The sequence below is a fragment of the Ranitomeya imitator genome, chromosome 2 (genome assembly GCF_032444005.1).
Source record: "Ranitomeya imitator isolate aRanImi1 chromosome 2, aRanImi1.pri, whole genome shotgun sequence".
Lineage (NCBI taxonomy): Eukaryota > Metazoa > Chordata > Amphibia > Anura > Dendrobatidae > Ranitomeya > Ranitomeya imitator.
In genome coordinates, this window is record NC_091283.1 from 367,127,618 (window position 1) to 367,145,124 (window position 17,507).

The 17,507-nt window shown below is 42.2% G+C and overlaps 1 protein-coding gene and 1 pseudogene across 1 annotated transcript in view; both read right to left on the minus strand.

Moving 5' to 3' along the window:
- The window catches only part of LOC138663912 (zinc finger protein 665-like), a 298,942-nt gene that overhangs the window by 59,407 nt on the left and 222,028 nt on the right, over nt 1-17,507 (minus strand). The window lies entirely within an intron of this gene.
- LOC138666589 (zinc finger protein 585A-like) overlaps nt 7,772-17,507 on the minus strand; it is a 52,445-nt pseudogene continuing 42,709 nt past the window's right edge.

Consider the following 17,507-nt stretch of genomic DNA (forward strand, 5'->3'; position numbering starts at 1 on the left):
TTGCTAGCCACTTCAGAACTCTCCAGCGCTTTGTTTCCATCTATTTTTGGGTGCCTTATGAAGTATGTTTGGGTTCATTGTCCTGCTGGAAGACCCATGACCTACAACGCAAACCCAGGTTTCTGACACTGGGCACTACATTATGACCCAAAATATTTTGGCAATCTTCAGATTTCATAATGCCTTGCAAAACAATCTGAAAACATATTTGAACCTCCACCATATTTGTCTGTAGGTATAGTGTTCTTTTCTTTGTGGGCTTCATTAAGTTTTCAGTAAACAATAGAATGATATGCGTTACCTAAAAGCTCTATCTTGGTCTCATCTATCCACGAGACGCTTTCCCAGAAGGATTTCGACTTACTCTTGGACATTTTAGCAAACTGCAGTCTAGCTATTTTATGTTTTTGTTTTTGCAGTGGCGCCCTCCTGGGTCTCCTGCTATAGCATTTTATGTCATTCTAATATTGATGGATACTTTGCGCTGACACTGATTATCTACCATCCGGACTATCCTGCTTTGCAGCCTTTCATCAATTTTTCTCTGCCGTTTTAGTGCAGGTATATTAACTATTATGCCATTGGTTGTAAATTTCTTGATTATGTTTCACACCATGGACAAAGGAACATCAAGATCTCTAGAGATGAACTTGAGAACCAAAATTGTTTAAGAATATCAACAATCTCAAGGTTACAAGTCCTCAGACAGTTCTGTTCTCCATGTTTAGTGTATCACACAGCCACACAATGCAAAGATTGAGTCAACTTCTACCATTTTTATCTGGCTTCAGGTGTGATTGTCATAATGCCCACACCTGTTACTTGGCATTTTCTGGGGGATGCGGGGCCCTGTCTCATTGTACCATGTCATTGCTAAATTGCTTTGGAAAGTTTTCTGGGCTGACAAAAATTGGCACAAATCAGTTCTATACCAATTTAACTACTAGAACAGAGATCCCCAACCTGTGTTTCAGGAGCTACATGTGGCTCACAGGCCCATGTTTGGCTCACGGATGCCTGCCAGCTTTGGCACATTAGCACCAGGTATAGGATACATTTACGAAGAGAAAGTCTCCAGATCATGACTTTTGTTTGTCGCCAGATTTGAATGCACATATTCTGGGTGTTTGGGTAATAGGATAATTACTGGTTAGGATTAGAGATGGGCAAACCAGAAGAGTAACAAGCGGTCTGCTTAACAAAGCTAGTTGTCAAAAATTGGGAGGACCCCATGTAGTTATTTAAAATTTTTAATTAAAAAAAAAACAAAAAAAAAAAAACAAACAGATTCGGGACCCGTCTATTTTTGATAATCAACCTTGCTAATCCTGACAGCTGAGGGTTGCAGCCCCCAGCTGTCAGTTTTTCCTGTCGGTTATCAAAAATACAGGGGAACCCATGCAGTTATTTTTTATTTATTTATTTATAGCGCAGGAGGTAGTCCCTGACGCTGTCATTTGACAGCATGGGAACCGCGACTGACTGATCAGCTGTAAGTATTTTACAGCCGATCATAAGCAGTGTTTGCCACGCCGTAATGTAATTACGTAATAACGTAATTCAAGTGACAGGGTTTGGTTGAACAGTAAAAAAAAAAAGTTTGGGTTCGGGTACCAGAACAGTACCCGGACCCAAATCTTTTTTTGTTTTACTGTTAGGCTGAATCCGCCAGACCTGAACATCCAGGGGTCCACCTTTCTCTAATTTGGATGACCAGTTAGAAGTTTGCTTGAAGCAATAGTGTGGATGGAGTATTTGATGCAAGAATATCGAATGGAGGCAAGGTGGGAACTCCTAGATGTAACTGTACTGCCCATTAGGCGAATGGAACAAGGCCCCACTTTGATTTCTGCGGGAAAACTTTGGCTATCATTTTACTGGTGATCCTACCAAATACATACAATGATACTAAATATCTCAGGCTTGGAGCCAGTAGATTCCCATTAGACATTTAGGACTTGAATCTTTTTCCAAAACCATTAAAGGGAACCTGTCACCCCCCCCACCCCCCAGGCGTTTGTAACTAAAAGAGCCACCTTGTGCTGCACTAATGCTGCATTCTGACAAGGTGGCTCTTTTAGTTCGGGTCCCTGGCACTGCTGCAATAATCGCTTTTGAAATTTGTATCGTCCCGGGGGCAGGTCTTTCCCCCCTAATCCAGACGCCTCACAGCCATCACTCTGGGCCTCTGCACGCCGGGCGCCACCTCCTCTTCCTTCAGTAGCATCCCTGGCGCCTGCGCTGTAAGTTCGAAGGGCAGCGCTACTGCGCATGCCCCCCAAAAAAATAACAGCGCAGGTGTCTGGGATGCTAATGAAGGAAGAGGAGGCGGTTCCCGGAGGCCATGAGTGATGGCTGTGAGGTGTCTGGATTAGCGGGGAAAGACCTGCCCTCCTGGCGATTTCACGGTATGAGGGACAACTTTCAAAAACGATTATTGCAGCAGTGCCAGGGACCCGAACTAAAGAGCCACCTTGTAAGAATGCAGCATTAGGGCTGCACAAGGTGGCTCTTTTAGTTACAAACGCCTGGGGGGGGGAGGGGTGACAGGTTCCCTTTAAACAAAAAAACTCAGTGTGTGGAAAAAATTATTTTCATCTGTAGTGGAAAGGCTGCATTTGATAATAAATGTTCCTAATGCCACAGTTACTGCACACAGAACAAAATGCATATGAACACGTATTTCAGAGATCTCAGAGGTCACCTAAGACTAAAACTAGAAGTGCTACAAAGGGCTAAGGATTATGCAGTACTGGTGCTTCCAATCCGCTGAAGCTGCTGATCTTATACACGTGTTGCGGGATAATAAATTATTTTTTGGAGTGAAGTTATTACAACTGTATAATCATAATCAGCAGGTTGGGTCAGGGACTCCGAGGTTTCTTTTATTAGGGTATATTGAACTGACACTGGAAACACACGGTAAAACCACAGTAGGACGTTTATTGTTTCTTGCACATAAATTGATAACATTTAGAGGGATTCAGATGAACCCTCCTTACAAAATGTGATGAACAAAGTCATTACTACAGGACTGTATGAGAAAGGGATTTATTCTAAGAAACACCAGAGCCAAAAATGAGAGAATCTTGGCCCCGTGGCTGGATACTCTGGTCCTGGCCCCCAGCGTGTTAGGGCCAGAGGAGCTCTTTGACCCTGGAGCTTCTCTACTCTGTATAATGAGACTCTGATCTTGTTCACGTAAAAAAGCATTTCAGTAAAATAGGAGCTGAAACCTAAGATAGAAACAAAATGAGCAAATACCCTGCAGTACCTAAATAACAATAGTGCATGAAAATAATATAGGTTACTAAGTTAACATTGTTTTTGATCAAAAAATTGTAAAGGCCGTCCCACCATGTCAAGGTGACCCTACTCGGGACAGTCCTAACCTCTGGTATTAAAACCTTAACACATGTCAAATGGCGTAAATGTGAATAAGGGCAGAGCAGGACCAAGACCCTGACTAGTGGACACCCAGTCATGGGAGGCTATATAAACACAATGTCAAACTGAAAGAAAAGGGAGCGCAAAAACCTAAAACAAAACCAAAAGAAATGAACTGGAATATAAGTTGGTCCTGCTCGGCCCTTATTCACATTTTCATCATTTGACAAATGGTAAGGTTTTAATACTAGAGGTTAGGACCAACCCGAATAGGGTCACTTTGACAAGGAGGGATGCCTTTACAATTTCATTTTTTTAATCAAAGCAATGTTAACTAAGTACCCTATGCTACTTTCATGCACTAATGCTATTTATTTACTGTAGGGTATTTGCTCATTTTGCTTCTCTCTTAGTTTTTTTCTATTTAGTGATCAGCGTGAACATGCGCCTACATGTTACATGCATACATATCAACTTCTGCCCCAGTTCATTTTTTTTTAAATAGAAGATTGTGAAATACAAAGACCTTATCTGAGCTATAGGTCACAGACCTATAAAGATAGCGCTATTCTTCTGTAATATAGGTGATGCTGCTGTAGCCTTAATATTTCTGTACACGAGATCTCTACAAAGACAATCTTAGCCCATCATTCCAGAAAGGGAGAAGGTAGGGGAGACTAATTAAAAATATCTGATTAAAAAATAAAATGATTTTTCTTCCCTCAATTTTGTAACTGCTCTCAAATAGCCCAATTTAGATATCTTTAAGAAAAAAAAAATTAAAAATCACAAGAAAATTTGTTCAAGAAACTTTGTTGGAGAGGTTAATAGATGAAGATGCTCCATCTCCAGAAGTCTATGACAAGAATTAGGATTAGGAATTCGGAATTTGTCTATTTCATGGTTTCGCAACTGGGTAATTGAAAACTTATGAAATGGTCAGGTTTTGATGACTTTGGTGACTCATCAAGTTCCTTGCCTTCCAACAAATATTGTTTTCGGTTAAAAGTCATTTCTGAAAATCCAAGTCTTTCGGTTTCTAAAATTTTAAAAACTTTTCCTTGGGAGACTTTGAATTTTGAGTTGCAAAAGGTTCATATAAAATATTAAAATTGCTGGAGAAGCAAAATTGAAGGAGGAGGACAGTGGATGAGTTAGGAGGTCATATTCATGTTTGAGAAAAACCATTGGCTAAGGCTTAAATTGTTAAATTAGACCTTAAAGAAGGAATCAGGAATACATTTTTGGAAAAATAAACAAATGGTTATAGTTTTGTTAGTAAAATAGTTATATCTAGGTTATATAGTACAGGGTAGGCCATATATATGGATACACCTAAATAAAATGGGAATGGTTGGTGATATCAACTTCCTGTTTGTGGCACATTAGTATATGGGAGGGTGAACATTTTTCAAAATAGGTGGTGACCATGGTGGACAATTTGAAGTCGGCCATTTTGGATCCAGCCTTATTTTATTCAATGGGAAGAGGGTCATGTGACATCAAACTTATTGAGAATATCACAAGAAAAAACAATAATGTGCTTGGTTTTAACGTAACTTTATTCTTTCATGAGTTATTTACAAGTTTATGACCACTTATAAATGTGTTCAAAGTGCTGCCCATTGTGTTGCATTGTCAATGCAACCCTCTTCTCCCACTCTTGACACACTGATAGCAACACAGCAGAAGAAATGCTAGCACAGGCTTCCAGTATCCCTTGTTTCAGATGCTGCACATCTCCTATCTTCATAGCATAGACAATTGCCTTCAGATGACCCAAAGATAAAATTCTAAGGGGGTCAGATTGGGAGACCTTGGTGGCCATTGAACTGGCCCACGACGACCAATCCACTTTCCAGGAAACTATTCATGTAAGAATGCTCAGACGTGACACCCATAATGTCGTAGTGCACTTCCTTATGGCTGTCAGATCCGAGCATTCCTGCATGAACAGTTTCCTGGAAAGTGGATTGGTTGTCATGGGCCAGTTCAATGGCCATGAAGGTCTCTCAATCTGACCCCCTTAGAATTTTATCTTTGGGGTCATCTGAAGGCAATTGTCTATGCTGTGAAGATATGAGATGTGCAGCATCTGAAACAACGGATATTGGAAGCCTGTGCTAGAATTTCTTCTGCTGTGTTGCCATCACTGTGTCAAGAGTGGGAGAAGAGGGTTACATTGACAATCCAACACAATGGGCAGCACTTTGAACACATTTTATAAGTGGTCATAAACTTGTAAATAAATCATGAAAGAATAAAGTTACATTAAAACCAAGCACATTATTGTTTTTCTTGTGATATTCTCAATAAGTTTGATGTCACATGACCCTCTTCCCATTGGAAAAATAAGGTTGGATCCAAAATGGCCGACTTCAAAATTGCCACGATGGTCACCACCTATTTTGAAAAGTGTTCACCCTCCCATTTACTAATGTGCCACAAACAGGAAGTTGATATCACCAACCATTCCCATTTTATTTAGGTGTATCCATATAAATGGCCCACCCTGTACAATAATTATATCACAGGATGGGCAGACCTCTGCTCCAGCAAGCGATAAATGGGAGAAAGAAGTAGAACCAATAAATGAAGAACAGTTGTCTAGAATACTTGGACATGTACGTTTGCTTTCTATTTGAAAAATCCATAGTATAGTACCGTATTTTGTAATTGTTCATTACATATAGGATTTATTTGATTCCAGAGGGATTGTCAAAGATGGATACCAAAAGGGACCCTCAGTGTCCTAAGTAAATTGGGGGACACTTATATGATATGATTATGCTTTACATTGCAAGTTTGTGTGGTCACGTTACGGATACAATTTAGGTGTTTAACATCAATGTCCCCATAGATCAAAGAATGTGTTTATGGGGGTATAGAGAAGAGAGTCCGTTCCCAATAGAGCAGATATAAAAACTACTATACTTAGCACGGAAAGGGATTTAAAAAAATGGATCCTACAAGATGTTCCTATAAAGAAGGAATGGATTGTGGCTATAAATAGTAATTAGCAATATAAGCTTATTTACTATATTAATATAGAAAAATGAAAGATTTGTTCAGACAGACATGGAGATTGTGGACTGAAAAACTAATGAATGGCAGATCACAAATTGGGAGTTAGGAAGAAGAGGGAGGAGGAAATATTGGATATTTATTTTGGGGTCAGAGGGAGTTGCAATACTGTTGTCCATATAGTTAATAAGATACCGTATTTTTCAGACTATAAGACACACCAGACTAAGACGCCCACCAAGTTTCAGAGAGGAAAATAGGAAAAAATAAAAAAGATTTTTATTTTATAAGATGGGGTCCATCTTATAGTCAGAATTTAAAGGGATCTTATCTGGAGGGTGGCGGCGATGGAGCAGGGTCACAGGAGTCATGGTCCCTTCCTCAGGAAACAGCAGAGGCAGAAGTGGGGCTATGCTGCGGGTCCTGGGTGGCAGAAGAGGGTGACTCAGCAGTGACAATCTTGCGGGCCCAGTGTCGGCAGTGAGGCAGAGCGTGCAATGCTTTCCCGGCAGCTATTAACCTGAAACTGTGGGCCACCATTGGCATCGCATGCGCAGACTGGGATCTTGGCCCAGCTGAGATCTTAATTTGCGCAAACGCCGCCTCTGGCATCCATTTCCCTGCAGCCCATGGAACTCCTGTGATCCCGCTCCAACACCACCACAACTCCTGGTAAGCTACATTTGGACTATTAGACCCACCCCCCGTTCTTCACCCAACTTGGGGAAGTGGGGGGGACTTATAGTCTGAAAAATACAGTAAATATTTAACAATGTGAAATGTTCAACACACAAGGAATATTTATTTTTATTTGCTTTATAGATAACAAACGTCTATTAGGCTGCTTTCATATTTGCAGACAAGGGCCTGCCCACTGCTGCACCTCTTCCATTCAGCTCCGCCTACGTCGGCATGCGTCCTTCGTACCTCTCTTTAACATTGGGTATGTAGGCCATGCGGATGCCTCCGCATGCATCGTTTTGACGCTGCGCAGACAGCAACATGTTGCATTTTGTTGCGGTCAGCGCAGCATCAAAACTCAACCCAATGTTAAAGATAGGTACGCAGGACGCATGCCGATGTAAACGGAGCTGAATGGAAGAGGTGCGGCAGTGGGCGGGGCTTAACGGAGGAACTACGCAGCCCTCTGCAAAGCCCTCGTCCGCAAATGTGAAACTAGCCTTAGTAGCTGTATGTGTTAATTCTAATATGAGTTCTAAATTGTTTACGCTATTTTTCTTTTCATTCTTTTACTTTTTTGTCTTTAATTGGGATTGTCTATTAGGTGTTTTCTAGTTCAGTTTGGCAAAATACACGGTTTCTCTGTGTGAGTTTTTCCTTGATCAAAACACTTTTTTTTCTAATTCACTTCTTCTAGATAGGATAGTGGCTTCTCCTCAATGTGAGATTTTTCATGTTTAAGAATCTGTGTTTTATGGGTAAAGCATTTCTCACATTGTGAATATAAATATGTTTTTTACCTTGTGTGACTTCTCTGATGTCTTACCAGATTTGATTTCAGGTTAAAACATTTATCACATTTTGAACAAGAAAATGGCTTCTCCCCTGTATGAGTCGTCTGATGGCGGACTAAAATGGATTTCTGATTAAAACCTTTCCCACATTCTGAACATACATATGGGTTTTCCCCTGTGTGGATCATCTGATGTCTTAATAGATTTGATTTGTGATTAAAATGTTTCTTACAATTAGAGCAAGAAAATGGTTTTTCACCTGTGTGATTTCTCTGATGTGCAATTAAACATGATTTCCGATTAAAACATTTCCCACATTCTGAACATAAAAATGGCTTCTCCCCTGTGTGAGTTCTCTGATGTACAAGAAGATTTGATTTTTCTGCAAAACATTTTCCACAATCTGAACATGAAAATGGTTTCTCTCCTGTGTGAGTTCTCTGATGTCTAATGAGTTTTGCTTTACCTGGACAACATTTCCCACATTCTAAACATGAATATGGCTTCTCCCTTCCGTGAATTCTCTTATGTTTCACAAGCTCTGATTTCTGGTTAAAATATTTCCCACACTGTGAACAAGAAAATCTTTTTTCATCTGTGTGAATTTTTTTATGCAGAACAAGAGAGTTTTTAAAGCTTTTTCCATGTTTTGAACTTGAAAATTGCTTCTTTGCTTTAAAATCACTTCGATTTCTAACTCCCCTTTTGTGACTTTTCTTTTTCTTAACAGTCTGTGATGAATCAGAAGATAGGATCTGTTTACCAGGATCAGATGATAGATCTTTGCCGTGAAGAGACGATGAAATATCTGGAATAATGGCATTCACTTCAGTTATATCATGTGTGATCTCAAGGACATCTGATTTAGATATTGAAGATGTCACTTGTCTCTCTGATCTCCTTTTACGGTCATCTGCCAAAAGTAAAAAAAATATTTTTTAAATAAAATCACCATATACAATATATTTTTACAATATTTTTATATTAAATGTCCACAAAGATTGCATGTTATCTACCAAAAGCTTCTATTCATCCGCAAAAAGATGCCCTCACTCAGGTCCATCACACTGGTTGACAAAAGAAAAAAAAAAAAAGTTTCCTTCAGAAAAATTGAATTAACTGGATTTAACCCCTTCATGACCCAGCCTATTTTGACCTTAAAGACCTTGCCGTTTTTTGCAATTCTGACCAGTGTCCCTTTATGAGGTAATAACTCAGGAACGCTTCAACGGATCCTAGCGGTTCTGAGACTGTTTTTTCGTGACATATTGGGCTTCATGTTAGTGGTAAATTTAGGTCAATAAATTCTGCGTGTATTTGTGATAAAAACGGAAATTTGGCGAAAATTTTGAAAATTTCGCAATTTTCACATTTTTAATTTTTATTCTGTTAAACCAGAGAGATATGTGACACAAAATAGTTAATAAATAACATTTCCCACATGTTTACTTTACATCAGCACAATTTTGGAAACAAAATTTTTTTTTGTTAGGAAGTTATAAGGGTTAAAATTTGACCAGCGATTTGTCATTTTTACAACGAAATTTACAAAACCATTTTTTTTAGGGACCACCTCACATTTGAAGTCAGTTTGAGGGGTCTATATGGCTGAAAATACCCAAAAGTGACACCATTCTAAAAACTGCACCCCTCAAGGTACTCAAAACCACATTCAAGAAGTTTATTAACCCTTCAGGTGCTTCACAGCAGCAGAAGCAACATGGAAGGAAAAAATGAACATTTAACTTTTTAGTCACAAAAATTATCTTTTAGCAACAATTTTTTTATTTTCCCAATGGTAAAAGGAGAAACTGAACCACGAAAGTTGTTGTGCAATTTGTCCTGAGTACGCTGATACCTTATATGTGGGGGTAAACCACTGTTTGGGCGCACGGCAGGGCTTGGAAGGGAAGGAGCGCCATTTGACTTTTTGAATCAAAACTTGGCTCCACTCTTTAGCGGACACCATGTCACGTTTGGAGAGCCCCCGTGTGCCTAAAAATTGGAGCTCCCCCACAAGTGACCCCATTTTGGAAACTAGACGCCCCAAGGAACTTATCTAGATGCATAGTGAGCACTTTGAACCCCCAGGTGCTTCACAAATTAATCCGTAAAAATGAAAAAGTACTTTTTTTTCACAAAAAAATTCTTTTAGCCTCAATTTTTTCATTTTCACATGGGCAACAGGATAAAATGGATCCTAAAATGTGTTGGGCAATTTCTCCTGAGTACACCAATACCTCACATGTGGGGGTAAACCACTGTTTGGGCACATGGTAAGGCTCGGAAGGGAAGGAGCGCCATTTGACTTTTTGAATGAAAAATTATTTCCATCGTTACCGGACACCATGTCGCATTTGGAGAGCTCCTGTGTGCCTAAACATTGGCGCTCCCCCACAAGTGACCCCATTTTGGAAACTAGACCCCCCAAGGAACTTATTTAGATGCCTAGTGAGCACTTTAAACCCTCAGGTGCTTCACAAATTGATCTGTAAAAATGAAAAAGTACTTTTTTTCACAAAAAAATTTATTTTCGCCTCAATTTTTTCATTTTCACATGGGCAGTAGGGTAAAATGGATCATAAAATTTGTTGGGCAATTTCTCCCGAGTACGTCGATACCTCATATGTGGGGGTAAACCACTGTTTGGGCACTCGGCAGGGCTCGGAAGGGAAGGCGCGCCATTTGACTTTTTGAATGGAAAATTAGCTCCAATTGTTAGCGGACACCATGTCGCGTTTGGAGAGCCCCTGTGTGCCTAAACATTGGAGCTCCCCCACAAGTGACCCCATTTTGGAAACTAGACCCCCCAAGGAACTTATCTAGATGCATATTGAGCACTTTAAACCCCCAGGTGCTTCACAGAAGTTTATAACGCAGAGCCATGAAAATAAAAAATAATTTTTCTTTCCTCAAAAATGATTTTTTAGCCTGGAATTTCCTATTTTGCCAAGGATAATAGGAGAAATTGGACCCCAAATATTGTTGTCCTGTTTGTCCTGAGTACGCAGATACCCAATATGTGGGGGTAAACCACTGTTTGGGCGCACGGCAGGGCTCGGAAGGGATGGCACGCCATTTGGCTTTTTAAATGGAAAATTAGCTCCAATCATTAGCGGACACCATGTCACGTTTGGAGAGCCCCTGTGTGCCTAAACATTGGAGATCCCCCAGAAATGACACCATTTTGGAAACTAGACCCCCAAAGGAACTAATCTAGATGTGTGGTGAGGACTTTGAACCCCCAAGTGCTTCACAGAAGTTTATAACGCAGAGCCATGAAAAAAAAAAAAAAATTATTTTCTCAAAAATGATCTTTTAGCCTGCAATTTTTTATTTTCCCAAGGGTAACAGGAGAAATTTGACCCCAAAAGTTGTTGTCCAGTTTCTCCTGAGTACGATGATACCCCATATGTGGGGTTAAATCACTGTTTGGGCACATGCCGGGGCTCGGAAGTGAAGTAGTGACGTTTTGAAATGCAGACTTTGATGGAATGCTCTGTGGGCGTCACGTTGCGTTTGCAGAGCCCCTGATGTGGCTTAACAGTAGAAACCCCCCACAAGTGACCCCATTTTGGAAACTAGACCCCCAAAGGAACTTATCTAGATGTGTGGTGAGCACTTTGAACCCCCAAGTGCTTCATAGAAGTTTATAATGCAGAGCCGTGAAAATAATAAATACGTTTTCTTTCCTCAAAAATAATTATTTAGCCCAGAATTTTTTATTTTCCCAAGGGTTACAGAAGAAATTGGACCCCAAAAGTTGTTGTCCAGTTTCTCCTGAGTACACTGATACCCCATATGTGGGGGTAAACCACTGTTTGGGCACATGCCGAGGCTCGGAAGTGAAGTAGTGACGTTTTGAAATGCAGACTTTGATGGAATGCTCTGTGGGCGTCACGTTGCGTTTGCAGAGCCCCTGATGTGGCTTAACAGTAGAAACCCCCCACAAGTGACCGCATTTTGGAAACTAGACCCCGAAAGGAACTTATCTAGATGTGTGGTGAGCACTTTGAACCCCCAAGCGCTTCATAGAAGTTTATAATGCAGAGCCGTGAAAATAATAAATACGTTTTCTTTCCTCAAAAATAATTATTTAGCCCAGAATTTTTTAATTTTCCCAAGGGTAACAGGAGAAATTTGACCCCAATATTTGTTGTCCAGTTTCTCCTGAGTACACTGATACCCCATATGTGGGGGTAAACCACTGTTTGGGCACATGCCGAGGCTCGGAAGTGAAGTAGTGACGTTTTGAAATGCAGACTTTGATGGAATGCTCTGTGGGCGTCACGTTGCGTTTGCAGAGCCCCTGATGTGGCTTAACAGTAGAAACCCCCCACAAGTGACCCCATTTTGGAAACTAGACCCCCAAAGGAACTTATCTAGATATGTGGTGAGCACTTTGAACCCCCAAGTGCTTCACAGACGTTTACAACGCAGAGCCGTGAAAATAAAAAATAATTTTTCTTTCCTCAAAAACTATGTTTTAGCAAGCATTTTTTTTGATTCACAAGGGTAACAGGAGAAATTGGACCCCAGTAATTGTTGCGCAGTTTGTCCTGAGTATGATGGTACCCCATATGTGGGGGTAAACCACTGTTTGGGCACACGTCAGGGCTCGGAAGTGAGGGAGCACCATTTGACTTTTTGAATACGAGATTGGCTGGAATCAATGGTGGCGCCATGTTGCGTTTGGAGACCCCTGATGTGCCTAAACAGTGGTAACCCCTCAATTCTACCTCCAACACTAACCCCAACACACCCCTAACCCTAATCCCAACTGTAGCCATAACCCTAAACACAACCCTAACCGCAACACACCCCTAACCACAACCCTAACCCCAACACACCCCTAACCATAACCACAACCCTAATTCCAACCCTAACCCTAAGGCTATGTGCCCATGTTGCGGATTCGTGTGAGATATTTTCGCACCATTTTTGAAAAATCCGCGGGTAAAAGGCACTGCGTTTTACCTGCGGATTTTCCGCGGATTTCCAGTGTTTTTTGTGCGGATTTCACCTGCGGATTCCTATTGAGGAACAGGTGTAAAACGCTGCGGAATCCGCACAAAGAATTGACATGCTGCGGAAAATACAACGCAGCGTTTCCGCGCGGTATTTTCCGCACCATGGGCACAGCGGATTTGGTTTTTCATATGTTTACATGGTACTGTAAACCTGATTGAACACTGCTGCGGATCCGCAGCCAAATCCGCACCGTGTGCACATAGCCTAATTCTAAAGGTATGTGCACACGCTGCGGAAAACGCTGCGGATCCGCAGCAGTTTCCCATGAGTTTACAGTTCAATGTAAACCTACGGGAAACAAAAATCGCTGTGCCCATGCTGCGGAAAAACTGCACGGAAACGCAGCGGTTTACATTCCGCAGCATGTCACTTCTTTGTGCGGATTCCGCAGCGGTTTTACAACTGCTCAAATAGAAAATCGCAGTTGTAAAACCGCAGTGAAATGCGCAGAAAAACCGTCCATAAATCTGCAGCGGTTTAGCACTGCGGATTTATCAAATCCGCAGCGGAAAAATCCGCAGAGGACCAGAATACGTGTGCACATACCGAAACCATAACCCTAGCCCTAACCCTAACCCTAACCCTACCCCTAACCCTAGCCCTAACCCTAACCCTATTCTAACATTAGTGGAAAAAAAAAAATTTCTTTATTTTTTTATTGTCCCTACCTATGGGGGTGACAAAGGGGGGGGGGGTCATTTATTATTTTTTTTTATTTTGATCACTGAGATATAATCTATCTCAGTGATCAAAGCGCACTTTGGAACGAATCTGCCGGCCGATTCGGCGGGCGCACTGCGCATGCGCCCGCCATTTTGGAAGATGGCGGCGCCCAGGGAGAAGACGGACGGGACCCCGGCTGGATCGGTAAGTATGATGGGGTGGGGGGGACCACGGGGGGGGGATCGGAGCATGGGGGGGGGGAAATCGGAGTGCGGGAGGGGTGGAACGGAGCACGGGGGGCGTGGAACGGAGCACGGGGGGGCTGGAATGGAGCACGGGGGGTGGAACGGAGCACCGGGGGGGGTGGATCGGAGTGCAGGGGGGTGATTGGAGCACGGGGGGGTGATTGGAGCACGGGGGGAGCGGACAAGAGCACGGGGGGGAGTGGAGCACTGGACGGAGGGGAGCCGGAGCAGTGTACCGGCCAGATCGGAGGGCTGGGGGGGCGATCGGTGGGGTGGGGTGGGGACACATTAGTATTTCCAGCCATGGCCGATGATATTTCAGCATCGGCCATGGCTGGATTGTAATATTTCACCCGTTATAATAGGTGAAATATTACAAATCGCTCTGATTGGCAGTTTCACTTTCAACAGCCAATCAGAGCGATCGTAGCCACGAGGGGGTGAAGCCACCCCCCCTGGGCTAAACTACCACTCCCCCTGTCCCTGCAGATCGGGTGAAATGGGAGTTAACCCTTTCACCCGATCTGCAGGGACGCGATCTTTCCATGACGCCGCATAGGCGTCATGGGTCGGAATGGCACCGACTTTCATGACGCCTACGTGGCGTCATGGGTCGGGAAGGGGTTAAATATATTTTTGTGCTGAACTCTAATATGCTTTCAGATTTTTGCATCAGGTTGTTGTGACACACATTACTGTAGTCAACATTATATGAAATACAGTACTCGTGACATTTTTTTTTATGATTTATAGGAATATTTTGCTTCTGGGGTCTCTCTTCAAGGTCCAGCAATAGTCAGTCATCATGCTGGGGCTCCCCTCACCTTAGAACATCTGTTCCATTGTAGACATCTGCTGATGAAAACGTTCACTGTCTTAGTCACTGACTCCCCAAGATTACCTGGGAAGAAGTCCAGGTGGGAGTCGAAGAAATTAAATTTTAAAGAACATGCTGTGTCCAATAGCGTAGTATACTTTCACAAGATCACTCACTATATCAATGTTGTTTTAGCTTTATGATCTCCAGGAAAAGAAAGGGAGAACTTTTTGAAGGATTGCCAAGCTGCTTTTTTTCAATGGATTTAACAGTTCCTGAAACTATTCATCATCCATCACCGATCTTATTTGTGTCCCTGTAAAAATGCCTTAATTCAGTTTCGCATCACTAACTTTGCGAAATGCAGATTTCAACAGTATAAATGCAGCAGAAAGTTTTATTAAGTGCTTATAGGAATTTTGTCATCAATCCTAGTTGAATATACAGTGGAAGTAAATATACTTTTTCAGGATTCACTATATGTACATTTGACTTTTTTAAGGAACAAGAGATTCAGATTTAGCCCATTGTTTTCAAATGTAGTGACTAGAGATGTAAAGTTCATACTGAACACCTAGTGTCCGGTGGCGAATTCCGAACACAGACATCTCCTAGAAGCAGGGCCGGACTGGGACCAAAAAGCAGCCCTGGCACAAAAAAAATTAACCAGCCCACATACAATGAATTACATACACTTCATATATGATGTGCACCGCACACATGCTGGACAACACAAGCTCATTACATACATATCAAATAGTCACACAGACACACACATCATACATGTACACAGCACACATGCTGGACAACACAGGCCCGTTACATACACCTGATATAGTCACACAGACACACACATCATACATGTACACAGCACACATGCTGGACAACACAGGCTCGTTACATACACCTGATATAGTCACACAGACACACACACAAGTACTAGGCTAGGTTCACATTGCGTTAGTGGCAGTCCGCTAACGGAATCCGTTACATAGCGCCACTAACGCAATGTAACGGATCCGTTAGCGCATCCATTGACCGCAATGTATCTAACGCATCGCTAACGTATGCTATTTTTGGCATGCGTTAGCGATGTCCCGTTAATTTCTGACGGACCTCGAACGCTGCTTGCAGCGTTTTTGGGTCCGTTCTCGCTAGCGCAGATCGGGCATCTGCGCTAGCGGGATCGCTAAACGCAATCCCTTTTTGTACATTGCGTTAGCGCATTCTGTTAGCATATGCGCTAAACGGATTGCACTAACGCAATGTGAACCTAGCCTTAACACATGTATTACACACAAACACACAAGTATTACACACACGCAAACACTACAGATACCACACACACTACAGATACTGCACACACAAGTATTACACTACAGATACCGCACACACATTACACACGCACTACAGATGCCGCACACACATTACACACTCACACTACAGAGAACTCACACACATTACACACACTACAGATACCGCACACATATTAAACACACACACTACAGATACCGCACACACAAGCATTACACTACAGATACCGCACACATATTACACACACACTACAGAGAACTCACACACATTACACACACTACAGATACCACACACACAAGCATTACACTACAGATACCGCACACACATTACACACACACTACAGATACCGCACACACATTACACACACACTACAGATACCGCACACACATTACACACACACTACAGATACCGCACACACATTACACACACTACAGATACCGCACACGTATTAAACACACACACTACAGATACCGTACAGACAAGCATTACACTACAGATACCGCACACACATTACACACACACTACAGATACCGCACACATTACACACGCACTACAGACACCGCACACACAAGTATTACACTACAGATACCGCACACATATTACACACACACACTACAGACACCGCACACACAAGCATTACACTACAGATACCGCACACACATTACACACACACTACAGATACCGCACACACATTACACACACACTACAGATACCATACACTCATGTATCAAACACACACACGCATGCGCACGCACGCACACCTGTGGTGCAGAGCAGGCTGATGTCCATGTGCAGCTCTTCAGGTTCTCCTGCTCTCAGACAGCAGCAACAGCTCTGTCCTGGCACCTCCCCCCCCTCCCGGTCTCTCCTTCTCTGCCGGGAATGAAAGCAGATCAGAGCAGGAGATAATGTCATAGTAACATAGTAACATAGTAACATAGTTAGTAAGGCCAAAAAAAGACATTTGTCCATCCAGTTCAGCCTATATTCCATCATAATAAATCCCCAGATCTACGTCCTTCTACATAACCTAATAATTGTATGATACAATATTGTTCTGCTCCAGGAAGACATCCAGGCCTCTCTTGAACCCCTCAACTGAGTTCGCCATCACCACCTCCTCAGGCAAGCAATTCCAGATTCTCACTGCCCTAACAGTAAAGAATCCTCTTCTATGTTGGTGGAAAAACCTTCTCTCTTCCAGACGCAAAGAATGCCCCCTTGTGCCCGTCACCTTCCTTGGTATAAACAGATCCTCAGCGAGATATTTGTATTGTCCCCTTATATACTTATACATGGTTATTAGATCGCCCCTCAGTCGTCTTTTTTCTAGACTAAATAATCCTAATTTCGCTAATCTATCTGGGTATTGTAGTTCTCCCATCCCCTTTATTAATTTTGTTGCCCTCCTTTATACTCTCTCTAGTTCCATTATATCCTTCCTGAGCACCGGTGCCCAAAACTGGACACAGTACTCCATGTGCGGTCTAACTAGGGATTTGTACAGAGGCAGTATAATGCTCTCATCATGTGTATCCAGACCTCTTTTAA